We start from the raw sequence: 22,822 nt of genomic DNA, 5'->3' as shown, positions 1-22,822 counted from the left end.
AGGTATATGGAGGAGGGAACATAATGAGGGTTGAAGCAGGGAGACAATGTTGGGAGGCTGTTGCAATGACCTGGGTGGGTTATGATCCAGGTGACTTGGACCAGGGTGACAGCAACAGAAGTGATATAAAGTGATGAGGTTTGGGATGTAATGTGGAGCTGGATCCAAGGGGCTTTACTGATTGAATGGATGGGGAGGTTACTGGCCATTTTAACAAGACAAATTTCAGGGGCACAGAAGGAACAACTGCCTGTTTATGGCAGGTTTAAGAGAGATGGGGAGGAAAGGAGATGGACACAGATTATAGACAACACTTCTGAATCGTTCTGTTTTAAAATGACAGTAGATGGAGAGGAAGTGAGGTTAAGAGAAGGTTGTTTTTTAACAAGGAGAAATAATAGCATCTTTTTAAATTGATAGGAGTGATATAACAGAGAGGGAAAACTAATATGAGAAAAGGGGATAGCCAACACAATGAGTAGATCAGAGAGGATGGGAGATAGTATACAACAGAAATTCTTGTTCCATTAGGAGCATCAACAGTGAATCCATAGTCACGAAGACTGAGGATACAGGCTGTGATGATCCAGGTGAGCAGAAAGGGTCTTACAGTCTTGGAAAGCTGCCCTTTTTTTCCCTCTTAACTCATGAGATAAAAAGCAAGGTTTTCAGTAGAGAGTGAGGGTGGTGGAAACAGAGTTGGCCATGTGGGGAAAAAGGTGAGGGTAAAAAGTAGTCAGCCTCCTGGAGAGAAAGAGAACTTGAATATCCAGGTGTAAGTGTGCAAGTGACTGAAGTGTGTGAAGGACATTACTGATGGACAGGAACAAGAAGCCAGAATATTATAGCTAGCTAGCTCTAGAAATAGATATATAGATATGCTGAAATCAGTCAACAAGAATCATAATAAGGAAAGTATTACGGGAGAGTAAGCTGAGCTGAAATCTTCAAGTTTTACTAAGGCTCGGTGGGTTAAAGCCTCTGCCTTCGGCTCAGGTCATGATCCCAGGGTCCTGGGAACGAGCCCCATATCGGGCTCTCTGCTCAGCAGGGAGCCTGCTTCCCTCTCTCTCTGTCTCTGCCTGCCTCTCTGCCTACTTGTGACCTCTGTCTGTCAAATAAATAAATAAATAAATAAATCTTTACTAAACTGTTTGACTTAAGTTTAAGCCTGTTTTCATTTTTATTGAACACTCAGTCACAGTTTCAAAAATGTTTATCTTTTACCAATTATTTCCTTTCTTTCTTTTACCTTCCTTTAAACAATTAAGAATGGGAATTTACAGGTAGCCTGTGACTAGTATGTATACGTTAATTTTTAAAATTATAAAGCACACAGTGAATATAAGCATATACCTACAATGAATCCAAACTTGAAATAGTCACTCAATGATTTATACTTAGAAAAGAAAATTTTCCATTGGGTAGAAGAGAAAAAAATACCAATTTTATTTCTTTGATACATAGTTTTAAAGAAAAGAAAGCTTTAAAAAGATGTGGTTAGTAAATGTGTGCAAATTTAAAATGTTGCAATGATTGAGTTCAATGACTCTAGCTGGTGAATGTCTAGCCAGAGAAGAATGTTAAGCAAAACAGTCAAAAAACAATCATAAGTGAAATCCATCACAGACCCATCACTTCACATTCATCCATTAATCTTCAGCAAGATGCCAACTGTGAATCACATGGATTTCTGGATGTGAGAGGGCATCATCTATAATACCCAGTGTCAATAGAAACCGTCAGACCCGTGTTCACTTGCCTACTGGTGATGGTCATTGATCTGTTCTTATAGAAAAATAAAGACTTATGAATTTTGGACACCATTTTGAAGCAGGTTTCTACATGCTACCCCATCAATCACCTGTAGAATATTAATCAAACTCTAGCTACTTTAAGTTTCAGAGGGTTCAGTCCTTTCCAGACTGGATACTGGAGAAGTGATGTATAAGATTAATGAGGGACCTAAGTTGATATTGGAGGGTTAACAGCTCAACAGCTGAACAGGGATTTAATTAGTTTGGGCTATCTCTCAAGTTTTAAGCCTAATCCCTCACATGAGAAACACAAAACAAATACAGTAATATTTATTAACATTTGAGAGCCCCAGTAATCAAGACTCCAAATGTCTTCTTTGTAAGTGATATCAAATTAAAGCATGGAAAATTGTACACACCTTGAAATTTTCAGCACTCCTTTTTAGTTCATACATAGCAATCACTTTAAATTTGTTTAAAGGTAAGTGCTTTCATTTGTTATTTTTAGAAAAAGAAATTTAATGTGAAAGAATGTGAGGGCCATTTTAGGATATGGATATGAAAAGAATCAAGTAAAAATTCAACTTATGGAAAAACAAGAGATTTGAGGAAAAGGAAGATTGATGGACAGAATAAATATATGTGAATGGGTGAGGACAGTCATAAAGCGGTTTACAAAATTCAGGACACCATGACCTACCACCAATCATTTCCATCTGCACTACAGAAAAAAACTCCATAAAGAAAATCACCCGACGTTCTAACAAAATCTCAGTAAAATTGATGCAGTAAATAAAGTGACCATCATGAATAACCCATTTCTCCAGTTATGTGTGAGAAGGCTGAAGTTATGTCATGGGTGCTCTATGATGTTATACATTTGTGGTTAAGCAACCTGTCTTTGTCAGTTTGGGCGGCTATAACAAATTACCATAGACTGGGTTGCCTAAACCACATTTATTTCTCATGGTTCTGGAGGATGCAAGTCTGATCACGGTGCCAGTGTGATCACGTTCTGGTAAGGACTCTCAGTTGGGTTGCGGATGACTGACTTCCCATTGTATCCTAACATGGTGAAAAGATGAGTGAGCTAGCCCTCTGGCTTCCTCTTAACCAGGCACAATTCCATTCATGAGGTCTCTTCCTTTTTCACTTAATTATCTCTCAGAAGCCCTGCTTCCAAACACCATCACAGTGGGGATTAGATTTCAATATATGGACACAAATCTTCAGTCAATAGCGCAGCTGTTGATTCATGAGAAAAACAGGGACAAAGCTATATTGGAACCAACGAGAAAACCAGAGTAAAAGTGTGAATTAGAACAAAGCCACTGGAGCAAGAATGTTGATATTATGCATCCATATCCTGGATGAAGAGGAACTGAGTGAACCAAGAAGGAACTGCTAGAAGACCTGCTTTTGGAATTTGACCCTGGGTTGAAGGACAAGAAAAGAACTGATTATGTTCCTCTTCATGTAGAATCCAGGGTGAGGAGCAACTAGTTCAGTTTTGTTTTGTTTTGCTTTTTATTGAAGCTAAGCTGATAGGTGCAGAGGTAACAGTATTATTTTTAAATTAGCTGTTATACTGAAAACCCAGTTGGAAAAGGGTCTTAATTTTCCATCACACACTGGTAGTTAAGCGAAAAGGACAAGTTGAACAGAGAAAGAAACATATAATAATCAGTAATTCGGAAATCTAGTTGATCTTTGCAACAGTGCTATCAGTCTATATGCTTGCCTACCTGTATCCACTTTGAATACTAACATTTTTCCCACTGATTCTCTCCTACTCATGAAAGGCTAAATATATGACCCTCTCAAGACCCTCCTGGGTGGTTGGTGAGAGGAGCTGAGGTGGAGTATGAAAAACTACTGTTGAGCCAACCTATTGTCCAAATGCCCTGTGCTGACCCTCAAAATTTCCTAGTATCATCATTCTGGATACATGGCACAATTAGAGCTTCTTATCTCCTTAAGGTTAGGAATGTCTATATTACTTTTTTTTTTTTAATAGAATGCAAGTGGAGGTGATATGTGTCACTTCTGGGCAGGAGCATTTAATTGCCACTGAAGACTTTTCAGAATTCTCTTCCTTGGCTCCTGCAATCATGGAAGCATATGTTGCTACTGAGATGCAAAGTTGAGCTATCATGTGGAGGACAGGTGCCTAAAGTACAGTGCCCTCTGTCTGAACAAGACTTAAACCTTTGCTTTTAGGCCTCTGACATTTGGGGGTTGTTTATTACTGAAAAATATCCCAGCCTATCCAGACTAATACAAGCCCTAACTTCCTCCAAAAGACTCAGAAAAAGCCAAAGAAACACTACAACTCTTCAGTATCAAAGCTGGCAGATAATTATGTTGGCAGGTAGCTTTATGTTAGAAGACTCATTTGCATCTCTATCACTGAAGTTTACAGGACTGCCTCTTCATATTCTTTATTAAAACACAACCCTTAGTGCAGCTATATACTGAAATCCATGTGCCAAAGAAATTTAGTTATGAAAACTCCTCAGTTACTGACTGCATTCCATATATCCACTAAAGTCTACTTGCTAGGCTTCCTCTGAATTGCAAGCCCTTTAAAAGAATGCTGATTTAGCCCAAGACCCTCAGATTTCTTCCACGACCTTTAATTTAGCTGTAAAATGGGACTGTATTTTATTTCCAGCCTTTTATTAATTTCATAGGACTTCTTTCTAAGTACTTTTGCTATAAATCTAGGTCAGAAAGATAAATGAGCAAGGTAGTAAACATTTTCAATTTTGTGGGCTCTCTGATCTCTGTTGCAACTTCTCAATTTCGTCATTGCAGCAGGAAAGCTTCCACAGACAATACAACAAATGAATGCGCCTATTCACAAAAATTCACAACAGGCTGGTTTGGGCCCACAGATAAGAGTTTCCCATATCTTGTTTTAGGTGTTATTTCATTTAAGTCACATCCCTATAATTCTGTATTATCAGCTCCCATTATAGCTTATTTTGGGACCATATTAATTAAATCGCCATGCCATCTAACAACTTATCTGATAGTCTACACAATCATGAAATAAAATACATATCCTATTTATGCTCTAGGCTTAATATCCTTTTTTAAAAAATAATTTCTTTTAATACTAGTTCTGAAGGTCTAGATGCAAAAAACAAACTAAATGTTCTATCTTTGTAGAATATTCATAATCCCATTTTTGCCCAATAATATATTTTAAATGGACCTCTTTTACAGAAACATTTATTTTTTGCTTCAAACAAATACCAAGAGATAAAAATCTTGGTGAGATAAAGGGAAGAAAGAGATGACAGGAGCCACTGCAGAACAGAATGGATCTGTAAAATTGTTTTCAGAAAATGAAATCATGACTGACATGATCTAACATCTCTCCCTCAGGAAAACACTAGCCCATACCAATTTAGGTCTGTGTTTATTAGTTATAAAACATCTCTAAAACAGCTACATATACAGGAGACTATTGGAAAGAAGAGGAAAGGAAGAGAAAGAAAAAAAAAAAAATGCCTATATACAAGAATCTCCTAGAAGGAAAACAAAATAGTTTTACTCTTTTCAATTTCAATCTCATGTTAATTTTTTGAATGCAATATATATGTATTAAGTTTTATTTAAATTCCAGTTAACATACACTGTAATCTTAGTTTCAGGTGTACAATATAGTGATGCAACACTTCCACAATAGGGCCTGGGCTCATCACAGCAAGTGCTCTCCTTAATCCCCATCTGATGTTTCCCCCATCCCCCCACCCATCTCCCTTCTGGTAACTGTCAGTTTGTTTCCTATAGTTAAGTCTGTTTCTTGGTTTGGCTCCCTTTCTCTTTTTTTCCCCCCTTTTAATGCAATGTATCTTTAATTACTGGAGCAAAGAAGCAAACAAGGAAGCCAGCTAGAGCAAATGAATTCAGCACAGTTATTTAAAGAGATGAATTATGATAAGACCCAAGGCTATTTTTGTTTCCTGCTTCAAACAGCATGTGTATGGGGGGAAAAGATATATGTATAACACAGTAGTGCAGTGTCTCAATGAGCACACCAGAACACTAATTAAAATCAATTTTATTGGCTTCTAAAAGATATATGAATGAACTTTGTCTTTTAATGTACTTGGTTCGTTTGTTCCTATATAAACCCCTGAATATACCCATCAGTTGGTTTCTAAAGAAACTGGGATAAGTTCTCCACTTGACTGCTTCATTGCTCACTTAGGATATAACCAAGGACAAGCCCTTCTTCAAAGGGAAGAAAATAGATTGATGCAGACTGGAATGGTTCAAGCATGAAATGGCTTGTAATGTGCCCCTGTGTCTCAGGCAAAAGTGGAAGTGCTTCTCTGTTCAGGGTGCTTTCCTGCAGTGAAAGTGCCACAGAACTGGAGATGTCACCAGGCCTGAGCAGCACGGAATACTAAGAACAGACCAGCCAAGAGATTTGTACACACAGAGACTCTGGATGAAAGCTGGCTCACCTACTACAAACTAGAGGAGGTTGTGCAAAATACTTAATCATTAAATGTTTTGGTTCTCTCAACTATTAGGCTGAGCTATATTAGCTGCCAATTTTTGGCTATTTTTAATCTACAAAATTGGCAATTTCTTGATTCATCATCTGCATCTACATCATTCTATGGCTGTGATTGAATTTTTAGATGTAAGTTTATAAGTCTAGAAACTTATAGGTACAGTATGAATGCATTTATAATTTTTTTGTACTTCCTCTAAGAAAAACAACTGATTAGCAGGTTATTAACTATTATTTAATAACAGCTGCAATTCATTTTACTTAGTTGGTTTATATATGCAAATTAATAATTGATAAGTTCATATTTGTCACTAAAGAAATACAACTTGTATTCTAGAATAACTGATTTGTGTATATACTCCGTGGTCCTGGGACCCTAAAGTTTACTTCATCATTGGTAGAGCCTTTGTCAATAGTCATGTCATCAAGTTAGACATGTCCTGTGCAATAACATGCTCTCCTGATAGAGTCTTAAGATCTGGTTGCCACCTTTCTTATTCCAGGTTAGTATGCATTTGTAAAGTTAATTTATTGATACTGTCAAGCTCTGTCAAGATGTTGCAGCAGTGATTTCACTTGTGACCTCCATCTGCATGAATAAACCTCCAGGTATAGAGCAGAACTCCATTATTATTTGAAATGGGATCTGTTCCTTACACATACATTCATTCAGCTCTAGCCACGCCCAGGTATACAACACTGAAATGCTTAGATGTTTGCTTTCAAAAAAAAAAATACACATTCATTAACTATTTAACTCTTTAGCTGAGGGCATATTTGCACAGTACTGTAAAACCTGGGAATTTTGGTCCAATATTCATTTGATATATCTTAAGTTTGAATTAATCCAAGGTAAAGGGTTGAGTGTTCATATGGGGAGAAGACTGAAGCAGGACAGTAGAATGCGGTCACTAAGTCTCTAGGGTAATTAAGGAATCTCTAATGAATAATTTAGAACTGAAGAAATAAACAATAGATAATTAATAATGAGATATGACAAATTTGCTGATAATGTTTATAATTACAATTAAACCACGAAAGGCACTTGACTCCCATCGGAATGTAGCAAGTGTTTTGTGGTAGCAATGCATCTCCTACTCAAATTTCTCAAAATGGTTTGTAGATACTCTATTAGGTCAAAAACTCTCAAGAAAACCATTTAGAGTCAGAAGAATATGTCACCCATCTCCTCCTTTATATCTGGAGTTTACTGAAGGTGACATCAATGAGAGAGGCTATACACCTCCACAGTTTCAATCATACTCTGGAAACTAGAGAATGCTAAATATTTTATTACTCTTTCATTCTCAGTTATTTCACAGGTTGCAGACTATTCTGGAAATAACTGGGGATAAAACCTGAACATTGCTGAATTTTCTGAAGAGTCAAGATCCATTGGAAACTAGGCTGAGACCAAAAGTCTTGGCCAAATTTTAGAAGGCGGCAAATGTTTGGGTGCCTGGGTAGCTCAATGGGTTAAGTGTCTGCCTTCAGAGCCGGTCATGATCCCAAAATCCTGGGATCAAGTTCCGCACTGGGCTCTCTGCTTAGCAACGAGTCAATTTCTCCCTCTTGCTCTCCATCTGTGCTCTCTATTTCTTCCTCTCTCAAATAAATAAAATCTTTTAAAAAGTAGTTTATATAGAAGAAAACAATTGTTCACTGACAAAATTTTCCATCAGATAGCCTCTTCTTGTGTCCTTGTGAGCTTTGCCCACTTCCTACAGTCCCATGGCCCTTCTCATGCCTTAAGCAGCCATGGTCCAGAATACAGAATAGGTTACTTTCACATCCATTTTTAATTTTACAGATTAGTTTACAATTATTTTACAGCTCACAATAATGGTAGCTAATAGAATAACACTCACTATTGGTAATAACTGCATTTATATCTTCAGGAAAAAGTCCAAAAGAGTCGCTAATGATGTAAGTTTTAAGTATCCTAATACCAACAGAAGATATTTACTGGTAGATATCCTGAGAAATTTTCAAAGCATCCTGGTGACATGGTCCTGTATTTCTGCCTTACATAACATCACTCCTGTTACAACTCAATCAAGAAACACTTATTCTGTGCCCCGTACTAAGGTAGAGGTTGTGGAGTATTACAACATGAGATAAAGTTCTTCTAAAAAAAATCTGATTTTTTTTCTTTCTTTTTTTTTTAATTTTAGCCTTCTAGGTATCGCAGTGTCATTTGAGAATGCCCAGCTGCCAAGGAAAATTGCCCAGAGGTGAAAAATTGCAAACTTACAAAAATCTAACCAGAGTACTATGGGAGCCTTTGGTGCTAACCACTGAATAAAAACCCAGCAGAGATCTTATTCAGAAAGCAGAAGTTCCCCCAGAATAGCTTTGCATAGAGAAGCACAACACAAAAGGAAGGAAGCAAGAGTCACAAAAGAAAAACCTAAACTTTACAACAATGTGTCTTTTACCAAATATTTTGTGGAATAAGCGTTTGAGGAGATTCGGGTGGGGGGGGGATTGTTTTCCTCCTTCTTCCAAGAACCATGTGTGGACGGACACCCTGTTCAGCCCGCATCTCTGAAGGTGGTTTGGCTTGATAGTCTAAGGTCTATTCTTAGACTAAGGACAGCAATTCGAGTCCTTATACCTGAGAAAATCCCTCCCAATGCCCCCTTCTCCCTCACACCTCCCATCTATAACTAATTTTGTGCTCAAAGGGCCAGCAACGAATGGCCGCATGAGTGGGAAAATAATGTAGAAACTGAAGCAACCCGTGGAATATGCAACCATAAGTAAACTGAACTTTTTTACTGGCAATGAGGTCATGGGCTGATGGCCTTTGGAACAGGGATGACAACCAGACTGCCCATGGGACAAATTTAACTGACAAATGGGTTTTAAATGGGTTTATTTTCTCAGACATGTAATTAAAAGCAGACACAGTCTTCTAAGAGAAAATAAAAATTGTATCTTCCCAGACAGCAGATTTAAGGCTTAAATGTCTGCCTTTGCAATCATTACTTTCATAGTATTCATTTTTAGACCACCATATCCTTAACTTACTTCTAAGAGGGAAAAACATGAATGTTAAAATATTAAGTGTTAATGCCTAGTTTATCTCTAAGCATTATGTAACCTGAATCCTTGAAAACTTTAAATTATATGGAAAGAATCCTGTCAGTAAAACTTTGGAGAACTTTCTTTTCATCTTCCTCAGCTAGCTTGGAAAGAAAGAAAGGGAAACAATATTGTACTATACTGTAAGTAGTAAAAACAGTTTAAAGTTAAGCTTAAAATCATGGTCCACAGAAAGTCACTGGCGGGGGGTGGGTGTTGTTAGAGAAGAAACCATCTGAATGGAGAAAACAAAAACTACAGACACTAATGAGGTCTTTTTGTTTTGTTTTGCAACATTTTACTAGTATGTCTTCTGAAATACATTGGAGGTAATTATACACTTTTATTATGGAAGATTTTAAAAATACCTGCACTTCTTCTCTTTTCAAAATATGATTATAGTTTGATTTTCTAGCATGATTAAAACAGTTGAAAACCAGTAATCTCTGATGTTAATAATAATCCCTTTTACCCCTATGTTTTCTTCTCATTATTTTCTCACCCTGCCTTGTTAATTATCACTTTTTACAGTTTAAAAGTTCTTCCCTAGGGAAAATAAAACAAAAAGGAGGAAGAATTTAGCTTGAAAGTATAATTCTTTATTTTTCTTTTTCCAAACAATGTTGACCTAATTTTATGACACCCGCTTTGCAAATTTGCAAATAACAGAACTTCGTTCCTTAGTTACCTGAAATATCAGATGAAAGTATACTAATGCTATTCAGTCTCTGGTACTACAGTCTTCATATATTATATCCATATCCTCAACTTATTTGATTGATTTAATTAAATTGAATTTATTAAAAATAGCTATATGGAAAGAACTATAATTGCCATTCTTAGAAAACATCTATGTCAGTAGCTTTCATTGGAGTCCATTCCTTTCTCCTTTGAACTTTAGTGATGTGTCCCTGAGGTTCTTTGTATTTTCTCATGCTAGGAGTCTCCTTCCACCTCTGAGGTTGCATAATATGGCAAACACATCCTGTTCTACAGTAAGGCAGAATAGCCTCATTGGCCTAGAATTTTTCTGCATCCTGTTGTTAGCAAAACTTTTAAGAGTAGGATGGATAGCAAGCTTGTGCAATACTCTAAGCTCAAGTGACCTGACTTCCATTTACCAGCCTAAAGGGAAGATCTGATTGGGTCCAGGTTGCCTTACTCAATTCTGGGGAGTCCCTCCTGGGAAAGACCATGCTAGGTCCATTCAGTGGTAATATACTTCTCTTATATCAGTACTGTACTATTTTAGGTTTACCTTTGTGACAATCCTTAGTTTGTTGCTAAATAGCTGAACTAATTTATTCCTTACAGGTTTTAGAAATCATGGTATAACATACCAAAATGAACCATTTGGAATATACATATGTGTCTGTGTATAATATTATATATGTTAGGATTCTTTAGGTGAAAATAATAAAATATCCACCACCTTGGTCTTAACCCAGTGAGATAAGAATCAAATTTCAGGCCTACAGACCTGTAACAGAATAAATTCATTGTTAAACTTATGGTGATGCTACAAGAGACACAGAATACTAATGCACTGAATTAGGACACATGGACTGGCCAAATTTATACTGACTGCTCAAAATGGCACAGTAGCAAGGGAAATGCTATGAGCTGGTTGACTGAGGCAAAAATTAAGTAACCAAACAAATTATTCTGGAGAAAAAAGATGGGGTAAGAACCAATGAGCTTACCTTTGAAGCTGGGAAAAGCAATCCACATGATTTGTGGCTTTCTCACAATAAAGAATAATGTGGATGGGAAGTCTAAAATATGTTCTTTAGTACACTTACCTCAGAAGGCATGTGAATCTGGCAGGTACCTTTAAGATTTGATGGTCTGTTCAGCCAAAGGTCATTCACAAAAGTGGTTTCTTCTTTTCTTTCTAAGAGGGGTATGGATTAATTTTTCTTCCATGTCTCACAACTTCTCTTGATCAATGTATTTTTAATGTCTGAGGAGGCTGTAATTTGTCACAGAGTCTGTCTGAAATGAGGTGAATGATGTTTCATGCTTGGAGACTGCTTGCTCGATGCCTAATGGAGGAAAGAATGATTCAGTGGAAGAAAAATGAGGCTAAGATACAAGTATGACCAAGTGTTTATGGGGGTACAATGTTTTTATTACTTTGAACAATATAAGAAATGAAAAAATATCATGAAAAAATATCATGAAAAATATCATGAAATATGAAAAAATATCACAGCAACCTGTTTAAATTTATTATATAATTCTTGTTCACTGAGGTATTTTGAGAATTCTTTACATGTGTATTAACAAAGACCTATTCCCTAACTTTTTATGCTTATTTCCATTTCTGGCGTAAAGTAAATGCTCTATAAATATTTGCTGTCATCAATGCTATTTTATCTATATAATGAGTATCTACAGTGTATGAGATGACTCATTTCTTCCTGAGTCATCAGGAAGAACTCTGAGCTATGAAGAAGACTATTCCCCTCTGAAGGTAAAATTAATGTCAACCCCAAACAGGAAGCAATAGATCATTTCCTAGACATGTGGGAACAGTAAATTTGGCTAGAAACAGGATTCAGTTTAATCAGTGATGTTAACACTGAGGTATACAAGTAAAATATTGTGGCTTTCTACACTGTCCAAAGAAGATGGAATCAAAATTGTGAGGGACATGAGCACTCAATCACGAAAGGATATTTGCTCAGGCATCTTCATCAAGACCTAGCCTTCTGGACCTGTCATTTCCCTTCAATCACCAAGTGATCACATGGTTACTAATAAAAATCCTCAGTTTCATTGATCTTAGGACATAGCACCATAGAGAGAGGATATGAGAGTATGCTTATATGGCTCCAAATATAAAATTAATTGATCTGCTTATCACATTTGAGCCAGTGAGCTTTTCAATCTAGTCAAATTGTCCTAGATAATACTGAAAAAGTTCAAGGCCAAAAAAAAGAATTTAAACTTGGGCAAATTCAATTCTAAAGGGTCTCTTACCTCAAGGCAACTCCACACCTCAACAAGCCTTTGGACTTTCTATTCAAAAACCTCTACAATTCATTAAATAAATTTAAAAATGTAAACCGTTTTTGGAATATTGTAAAAGGCAGGAACTGTCTACATATATTCTATAGTTTTAGGGCTGAATGTTACTTTTTCATATTCTAATTTTTATAAAACTGGTAAACTATGGATAGTGGATATGCCTCTGTATTTTTCAAAATAGTTCACTGATCATACTACCTAACCATGGTTCTCAGTCAGGTACCACTCCACAGTTTCCCAGACACATTTGTAAATATGGGAGGTGAGGATGAAAAGAGAGGAAGTTTCTCTTGTCAAAACTATTAGGTGACTGTGGTATCTAGGTCCCAAAGGGTCAGGTATAGTCAACTTGGTGCAACACTGGGAAAATCACACATGAGAAAGAAAAACAAAAAACTGTCTTGTCTCAAATGCCAACTATATTTCTGTTGAGAAACATTGCTCTTAGTTTCTTAGGATATAAGGATTGATTGTGACTTTCTGAGGTTATGATTTAAAACAGAAAGACGCTGAGTGCATTTCCTGCTGCTAGATCACGAAATAGTACCACCAGTCTGACTTTTTATTGCCACATCATTGTATAAAGCAGTGGCAGAGGGGGCATGGGTGTCGGTGTGGGTACCGCTGGCTTTGCAGGAGTTTCTTTACTCTTCTAAAGGTTCTAACAATAAAAAAGATCAGTCAAAGCAGCCAAGTCAGAGAGCTCACCTTGGGGGTTGGGTGGAGAGACTGAAGAACTGAAAACAAAGTCCCAGTCCTCACTCAGCTTGGCATGGATCAGTCATTCACCTAATACTTATATAATTATTCTGTAACACTTGTTTCTACTAGACTTAGTCATCCAAAGGTGACAGTAGAGGGGGAACCTCTGATCACCCAAGCATTTTCTCAAGCAGATGACAAAGACCGGCATTATATTCACGCTTTGCTGATGTAGAAATAGGTTGAGATACAAACAGGAGCTGATCAAATATCAGCGCAGGGCTGACCATTTACACAAAGGCATTCATTCCAGAGACAGATGCAGCTGGGGCTCACAGGCCTGCCCTAGACAAAGACTCTTCAGCTAAAAATCCTTTATGAGGGAGGTTTAAACAATCATACAATCAATTGGCATTACAGCATCCAATCTCTTTAAACTTGATGACCAAAGATCAGTCCCAACCAGTGAACTTTCTAATTGTTGCAAATGTCATATAAATGCCTGGCTTGTCCTGCCCCAAGGTTTTCAGGAGATAAAAGTTAATTCAGAAACAAAGTTCTATCTATGGAAGTCAAGGAAGCCTTTTAAAGAAACATTATTGAGATTTTCTAATCTCTTGCCAAAATGTAGAAAAGAAAAAGTTAGATTTCTGTCCAACAATCTCAGAATCAGCAAGACAAAGACAAATAATCCAACCCCCAAAGGCAACAAAAGGCCCATTTACTATCTGACACCCTGGGTGGACTTTGAAGCCACACTTCTCCAACAATCACTGTATTATGTCCATAGAATAATGCCAACCTATTAATGTGTGGTTTGTTCAATCAATTTGGAATTCAAATCAGAGTAAATCAGGATAGAAGGCTGCCCTAACACCAAGTCACTAAGGCTAATCACATACAGAGACACAAAAAACAAACAAATAAAAAAGGTCTTCATTCCAGGAGCAGTGAAGGCAAGATTAAAACTTAATAGAACTCTGCCCACATTGACCTAACTATATGGTACAAAAGCATATTTTCAAAAAAGAAAAAAGAAAACCTGACCTTCATGACTTTTAGGAACTCAAATGTAATTTGTGGTGTCCCTCTTGTCCTCATACCAATTCACAAAAGAACATATTCATCTTTATAAACTATCCTTAAAATTTTTAGACTTTAAACTTGAAATGCCAATGTGATAGAAACAAGCTACAGAGAGATTTTAAATATCTATATGTTTAAAACTTGTTTTTAAACAGAAACATGGAACATGTTTTTAGAATGACTAAAGCACATCCCAACATAATATCTCCATTACCAAAATGCCTCAAGACTTAAGTCACTTTGCCATGCCTTGGAAACACTAGTAATCAGATCCCACTTAATTGGTAAACAGAATTAGAACAAAAAGATATTCAGGAATAAAAGTCATTAGCAGAAAAAGCAGATAGAAGAAAGATAAGATTATGTCATTTTTATAACCGTCTTTGAAATCACAAGCTCTTCTACACATTTCAAATGTTTTCTCTTTCTCAGAGACACTATTCCCTTAAACTTCCAAATTCCGTCTGAGACAAACTTTCAAATTTTTATCAAGAGCAAAATGGTTTATTTGATTAGGGAAAAGAAATCCTCGTTGATCTAGATGTCTTAATACCTTACCAAAACAAATACAAGTAAAATAAATAAAATTACAAGAGACCATTTTTCTTAAAATGCAGGAAAATAAATTATGATTAAATATAAAAAATTTAATGTGTATGATTATACTTACATTCGGTATATATAAAATTACATGTCTGACTGTATAGTAAGGCATTCAGTGCAGAAGGTTTCTATGGAACTGACAACTGGACTAGCAGGAAATGGAAATGTCATTTAATAGCTATATGACTAATTAAAGTATTATTAGTTCAAGAGGATGCTAACTTTGAAACTGATTAAGGTATACTATTTTTTTTAATCAGTCTTTAAGCTCTGAGCATTTCAGCCACAAGACTTCTAATCCTCTACAAATGTATAGAATGCAGTGAAAAACTGATTTAGTACTAAAGTTCTAGGAACCAAAGATCTCATAACTATGATAGCAAATAATAACTGTCTTCTACTTATACCAATACAATCTCTTCAATCAATGAATTATCATCCTATTTTAGATGGTAATATTTGGGGTGCAAATGTGGAAACACAATTCAGCAAAATGAAATGAAAAATCAAGACTGAGAACTGTGAGGCTGCTGTTACATTCAAATATGTAGGAGTCCGTTTTCTAATAACCATGATTGGTGGTCTACTATGAACCATACAAGGGCGGTCTAACATTGATGAAGGGAAGTGATTCTACCTACATATAACAGAAACCCATTGTAGATGAACAGCAATTTGTTTCATACAAATTCTAGCCTCATGCTCCTTTACGCTTGCCTTGGCTTTTGGCATGCCAGCCTTCCTTGGCCATTCTTAGCCCTTGAACTTGTCTGTTCGGTCTCCACAATGAACCTTAACAAAGTACAGCAGTCTCGCCTTATCCACAGGAGATACATTTCAAGACTCCCAGCAGTTGCTTGAAATCACAGCATATATATACATATACATACATACCACATACTGAACCCTATATATACTGCTTTTCCCTAGGCATACACACCTATAATAAAGTTTAACTTATAAATTAGGCACAGTAAGAGATTAACAACAATAATGAAATGAAACAGTTACAACAATTTACTATAATAAAACTTAGGTGAATGTGCTGTTGCATATACCCGCAAAATATCTCATCGCACTTTACTCACCCTTCTTCCCAGACGGTGTGAAAAGATAAAGCGCCTACATGAGGAGAGGAAGCGCGGCGAATGACGTGAGCACTCTGATGCAGCGTTAGGCTACTATTGACCTTCCGCTGATTCGTCAAAACGAAGAGCACCTGCTTCCAGGAGGACAGTTGACCCGGAACCGAAACTCGGAAACTCCAGAACGCCAAGCAGCTGATCAGCGAAACTGCTAAAGCGAAACTGCCCTCTGCCTGGGCTCATCCTCCTCCAATCCTTTTCTAGCGCTTCCCCCGAGGAAATCTTCGGGGTCATTCGCACTAGGTCAGTTTCTCCTATGATGTACTCTCAGAGCACTTTTCTTTCTGAGTATTATTCACGCTTTCAGTAAATTTTTGATTGAGGAAATCATGTTTAATGTCTGAAGGGGCTGCCATAGTGTAAACTCCACAAGGGTCTTAATTGTATCTCGTTCCTATACTGTTACGTCTCTAGGATTTAGCACAATGTTGGGCAGCAGGGAGGTGTTCAACCGAATGCGTGGAGTGAATGAGGGAAAGAATGAAATGGGAAGCATATGAAAGTGACTTTTTGGATACTTGGACTCAATAACTTCTGGATGGAGAATTTGGAAGATTGACTTGTAGCACCCAGAGGTTATAATTTGTCTAGAACTTATACCATGTACATGGCCGTAACTATGTATCTGATATCACTTGATTAACGCTGGACTGCTGATTCTACAGTTTGAACACTCTTACCAAAAACCTGTAATTTCTTCCTTTTTCTTTTGCTGCTGCTCCGTAACTCACAGTCCTCTGGTTTTCCATCCAATTTTCCTGAACTGTTTTCTGCATGTTCTTTCAGTTTAAAGATTTATTTTTTCTTGCATTGAGTAAGTATTGATTGAATGCCTACTTTGTGTTATCCAAATTAACACAAATGAAATAGTATTTCATTGATTGCTTTAAGTGTATCAGTTAAGTAGAAAATAATTATTTTTTATAATTCCTGGAAGAAGATCTCCTAATTCTTAGAATTCCAGTGCTAAGTCAATATTTAACTAGGATCAAATTACATACCTTGCTGTATCAGTTAACTTCTCAGAGAATCCATTCTGTATACATAAAGAAAGAGCTAGATAATACCGGAAGTTTGAGATCATTTTGACCTCTAAAATAATGTACTTCCAGTTTATTACATAAGCCCTATGTTGGGTAATTTCAAATTTAAAAACGGACAATATAAGTAGCAGAGCAAAACAAGGATTCAGAAAATACTCCTCAGTTGCATTCACTAAAAGAACCAGGCCAAAGAAAATATAGAATATATTTTTCTACTCTCAGAAAAAGGCCATTCAAATACTTTTTTATATCTTTTGATAATAATTGCATATTTTATCAAGCATATACAGAAAAATAATTTGCATTTAAGGACTGATAAAAAAGCAGATATAGAAATAAACCAAAATATCTAAATTGTGGGGGAGAAAAGGAGGAAGGGAATACTCATAAAACATGATAGTTAAATTGTAGAAACTTTACTGTGGTTTTTTTTCCCCTCTTTATGAAAAAGATTAGCCGTAATCAGATATGCTGGAAACATGCTTCCTAGAAAGAGAACATAGAAAACCGAACAGAACGTAATTAAAGAGTACTTTAAAATTCGAAATGAATTCAAATGATCAGGAAGACGCTTTAACGTGTTACTTTGGAGAATCCCTGAAAAGTAGAAAAGCCCATCTATTTTTAAAATGAGGGGCAAAGTTTGGAGAAGAAAATTTCATGAATAGGAGTATCTTATATGTTTCTTAGAGGAACCAAGCTCCCTGCCAAACATTTTCCAGCTCAGCACCAGGTGTGGTTATAGGGGAGAAATTGCTACACCTGCTGCTAATTAACACAGTATTTGAATGTGGGGTGGAGGGAGCGTAGGGCCTCTCCTGTGAACACAGGACATGTGGCATGCCAAAGATATAAGGGTTCAATACTGCTTGCTCACTGCTGTAAGCTTTAGGAATGTGGACTAGTCTGCAGGGGTGTAAGTTTGTGTTTTGAGTATCTGATGGTAATAACATCTTCTGTAGTGTCAGGCCAGCTCTTAATCTAGGTAGTCCTAAAACAGGACATTCTGGTTGAGACAGTGTGAGTATTGCTAAGTAGCTGTGGAGGTGAGGAAAAATGAAGTGTGTGTGCGTTATTTTTTGGTTTTTTGTTTTTTGTTGTTTTTTGTTTGTTTAAGTTCATAGTGCTGCTAGAAACTGTGGCACATAATAATACTGATATGTAACAATGCTGATATAGTAATAGTGAGTAATATTTGGTGAGTGTTAACTCTATGAAAGACGCTGTTCCAGATATGTATTAATTCATCTACTCAATATAATGGGTCCTTAGTTCTATCAAACATGAGAGAATATTCATATACTTATAAATTAGCCACAAGTTCTTAGAAGTTCTAAGGAATTGTAAAAGGCTAAAATAAACAAAAGAGGTGTCATCCCAGTTATTTAGAACATCTAAGCAATTTTTGTCCAAGTGAGGTCCCTAAGAGAAGCCTCATAGACTTAATCAGATTTTGATCCCATGGCTCAGAATTAACTTGGAAAAGGGAAGGTGTCCCATGTGATAAATAATGGACCCAAGACTTTCCACAGAATCAGGGAACTTTTTGAGTATGAAATACTCAGCATCTGAAACAGAAATCCCTGTATGAATAAAGTCTGTAAGACTCAGAGAGGTAAAGGATTTGAATATAATCATTGCCATATATATCATGAAAATGAATTAGTGATTTAAATTCTTCCCACGATTAAAAGCCTCAACCAAGATGGCCTTGCTCATGAATTGCATTGAATATTTAAGAAGAAATAATAGCAACTCCTCAAAAAATTCTTTCAGAAAATTAGAAAATGGAACATTTCCCAGCTCACTTTCTGAAGCCGGTATTACTCAGATAATAAAATCAGATGTCATAAGGGAAAACATACAAACTATAGACCAATATTCCTCAAAAACAGGAAAAAAGGACCAAGTAAGTCACTGGCACTTAAATCCTCCTCTGGTTTTGCTTTCAGGAACCCCATCTAAGATGATAACAATGCTCCAAATTCAAAAAGAACCAAGAAGCAGTGGGAGGGGTTAGGAAGGAAATTCTACAGGTAGGAGAAACTCTTATAAAGGACATTACTGGGGATAATTGGGAATTTGAAAATGTACTGAATATTAGGAAATATGACTGTTTCAGTGTTTAATTTCTCAGCTCTGATAATGACGCTGAGTCCAGCAGGAGAGTGTTCTTGTCCTTAGGAGATACACAGTGAAGTGTTTACAGGTGAGGCATCACTAATATCTGTAACTTATTTTCCAAACCATAAGAATAAAACAGAAAAAAAAGTGCAGAAACTGTTAATAATTTGTGATTCCAGGTGAATAGTGAACTTGTGTTCACTATTGTTGTCTTTTATAAAAATGAAATTCATTAGAGAAGTGCAAATCCCATGGATACCACTACTTACCTATTAGAATGGCTATAATTTTTAAAAATTAAAAACTAGCAAGTACTTCTGACAATATGGAGAAAGTGGAGCTCTCATGCATTGTTGATAAAAGAGCAAAATGGTATAGCAACTTTGGCAAACATTTGGTTGTTTCTCATAGTTAAAAAATGGACTTGCCAAGAGACCCAAAATTTCTTCTAGCTATTTACCAGAGACACAGAAACTTATGTTCACATAAAAACCTATATACATCAATGTTAATAGTGACTTTATTCATAATCACCAAAAACTGGAAACAATGCAACGTCCCTCAACTGGGAAAGAGAAGGAGACACTGTGATCCATCCATACCATGGAATATTACTTAGCAATAAAAAAGAAACAAACTATGGATACACACAACAACATGGGTGAATATCCAATATATTATGCTAAGTTAAAAAAGCTAGAGTCAGGGGCACCTGGGTGGCCCAGTGGGTTAAAGCCTCTGCCTTTGGCTCAGGTCGTGATCCCAGAGTCCTGGGATAGAGCCCCACCTCGGACTCTCTGCTCCGCGGGTCCTCCTCTCTCTCTCTCTGCCTGCCTCTCCTCTCTGCCTACTTATGATCTCTGTCTGTCAAATAAATAAATAAATAAAATCTTTAAAAAACAAAACAAACAAAAAAAAAGCTAGAGTCAAAGGCTATGTATGGTAGAATTCCATTTATAGAACAGTCTGCAAAAGGTAAAGTGTAAGGACAAAAAACAGATTAATAGGTAGACTGGGGATGAAATAAGGAGTTGGCAACAAAGACACATGGAAGAACTTTCTAGAAGGATAGAACTGTTCAGTACTTTTTGGTGGTGGTTACATAATGATATATGCTCAGGACTATAGGCTAAAGGTGAATTTACTGTGTATTTTAATAAAAATTTTATATTAATCTTAAAATATTTAAGTAAATAAACATTATTTGAAAGGTCATGTCTCTCCTCTCTCCAGAACCATCAAATGGAGCCTTACCCAGCATAAACAGCAAAGTCATTGCAATATTCCCAGGCCCTACATCATCTGGCATCCTTTTAGCTCTCTGATCTCATCTGGTACTTCTCTTCTCCTCCCTCCAATTGTTCTAGCCACACTGGCCACTTTACATTCCTGAAACCTATCAAGCATGCTCCTGCCTCAGAGTCTTTGTACCGTGTATTCCCTCTGCCCTTCCCCCAGAAAGCTAACTAACTTACTTGTTTGCTCCAATGTCACCCTTAGAGTAAAGTCTTCTTCATAACCCCACCTTATACTGTTTCTCCATGTTACTTTTCACTATCAAACATACTGTATATTATACTTTTAAATTTATTTTGTCCAGTTTCTACAGCACATGAACCCACAACAGTGTTGAACATATAGTAGTACTCACTATTGGTTGAATAAGTGAGATGAGATATAATGAAAGAGCCATTACTTAACCAATGCTCTGCACTCAGTATCACTTGCATAATTATTCAAGAAGTGGACCTTTGTTCTAATTCTATGTTTATGAGAAAAAAGCAAATAATGAGGAAAAAGAGTTATTAAGAATGTGTTTGTAAAAACAAGTATCAGGATTTCCTTAGAATAAACGCAGATTCATCATTCATTCAATAAACATAAATCACTTAGATCTAATATGAAACAATAAGCATTTGATCTTTCTCTCTGTGAAGCATTTGTTCTTACCTCCTTCCAACCACTGAGCCCTCAGATCAGTTCACCTTCAGCTTCCCACCAACCACTCCATGTTTCATGCACATTCCATTTTATTTGCTTAAAAATAAGCCCCTTTCAGCAAGTAAACTACTTGATGGCAGGAATCTGAAGGTTGAGGTAAGTTATGTGTTCTAACTGCCTTGCCTAGCACCAGGCACAAAGAAGTTTAATAAAGATTCATCGAGTTAAATATAAATGAGTTGATTTTGAAGTCACAGATTGGAAGGCTTTTGAATTGTGAATCATTAAAGAAATGCTATATTGATTATGCTATCCAGTTGTAGATCCAGGTATAGATATAGACATAGGCATAGATGTAGATACTTTGAAAAGAGTTTCTCTGACTATTCTGAAGCCGCAGAATTGATTTTGTTCAGTAACTCAAACACCATCTGATCTATCAAAATGTTAACAGACTTAATCTTAGGTGTGAGTTTCTCTTTTTAAGGAAACTGAGGAGGGGAAAACATGGGTCAGAATATCGATTAGAGAAAAGTAGAGCATGAACAGGTAACAGCAAATATATATATATTTTTTACTGTTTACATATGTGTGTGTGTGTGTGTGTGTGTGTATACATACATATATATGTATGTATATATATATATGCTGCAAGAATTCTTATGAGAAAGCAATGGCAAGACTATGGAGAAAACTTCCAAACCACTTTACACTTGGGACGACTTCACTAGAGTTATCAAAGTTTCTACTTCGACAGAGATAGAATTCAATAAGAAGGTACATGTTTCAACTATTGAAAAGTCAAAAGTCAAGGATAAAAGAAAAAAAGAAATTTGAATCCCAACTGCCTTCATTGTGGTTCAACCTTTACAATGGCTTCCAGAATAGTTTTTCACTTCCACGCTCTTCCCAATAGCCTGTTTAAACTGTTTTCAAATTGATCTTCCTTCTGCAGACTTGTGGTGATGTTTCTCTAATGCTCAAAAACCATAAAAAACCAAGCCACATTTCCTGAAGGACTCCATCTGAACATCTTTCGAAACATGACCCTTTTATAATATGGTCTCACTGTGTATTTTCTTCAGCATATTGCACGAGGCTTCTGTGTCCACATAGCACAGGAACCGAACTAGACTATTCATTTATTCTTCAATCACACCCTGTAAGTCCTTCCTCTATTCCTTTGTTCAATTGACTCCCTCCTCCTGGAGTGTCCACTCCTCACACTACCTTTTATCAACCTTTTTTTTTTTTTAAATTTTTATTTATTTTTTTAATTTCTTTTCAGTGTTCCAGGATCCATTGTTTATGCACCACACCCAGTGCTCCATGCAGTACATGCCCTCCTTAATAACCACCACCAGGCTCACCCAACCTCCCACCCCCAGCCTCTCCAAAACCCTCAGATTGTTGTGAGTCCACAGTCTCTCATGGTTCGTCTCCCCCTCCAATTTCCCTCAACTCCCTTCTCCTCTCCATCTCCCAATGTCCTCCGTGTTATTCCTTATGCCCCACAAGTAAGTGAAACCATATAATAATTGACTCTCTCTGCTTGACTTATTTCACTCAGCATAATCTCTTCCAGTCCCGTCCATGTTGATACAAAAGTTGGGTATTCATCCTTTCTGATGGAGGCATAATACTCCATAGTATATATGGACCACATCTTCCTTATCCATTTGTCCATTCAAGGGTATCTTGGTTTTATCAACCTTTTGATGGACTAACCATCCAGTTATCTTACACAGCCTTTCACAATCTCCTTTA

The sequence above is a fragment of the Lontra canadensis genome, unplaced genomic scaffold (assembly GCF_010015895.1).
Source record: "Lontra canadensis isolate GAN:19392208 unplaced genomic scaffold, GSC_riverotter_1.0 scaffold2, whole genome shotgun sequence".
Taxonomy (NCBI): Eukaryota; Metazoa; Chordata; class Mammalia; order Carnivora; family Mustelidae; genus Lontra; species Lontra canadensis.
Note: the sequence above shows the minus strand (reverse complement) of the source record.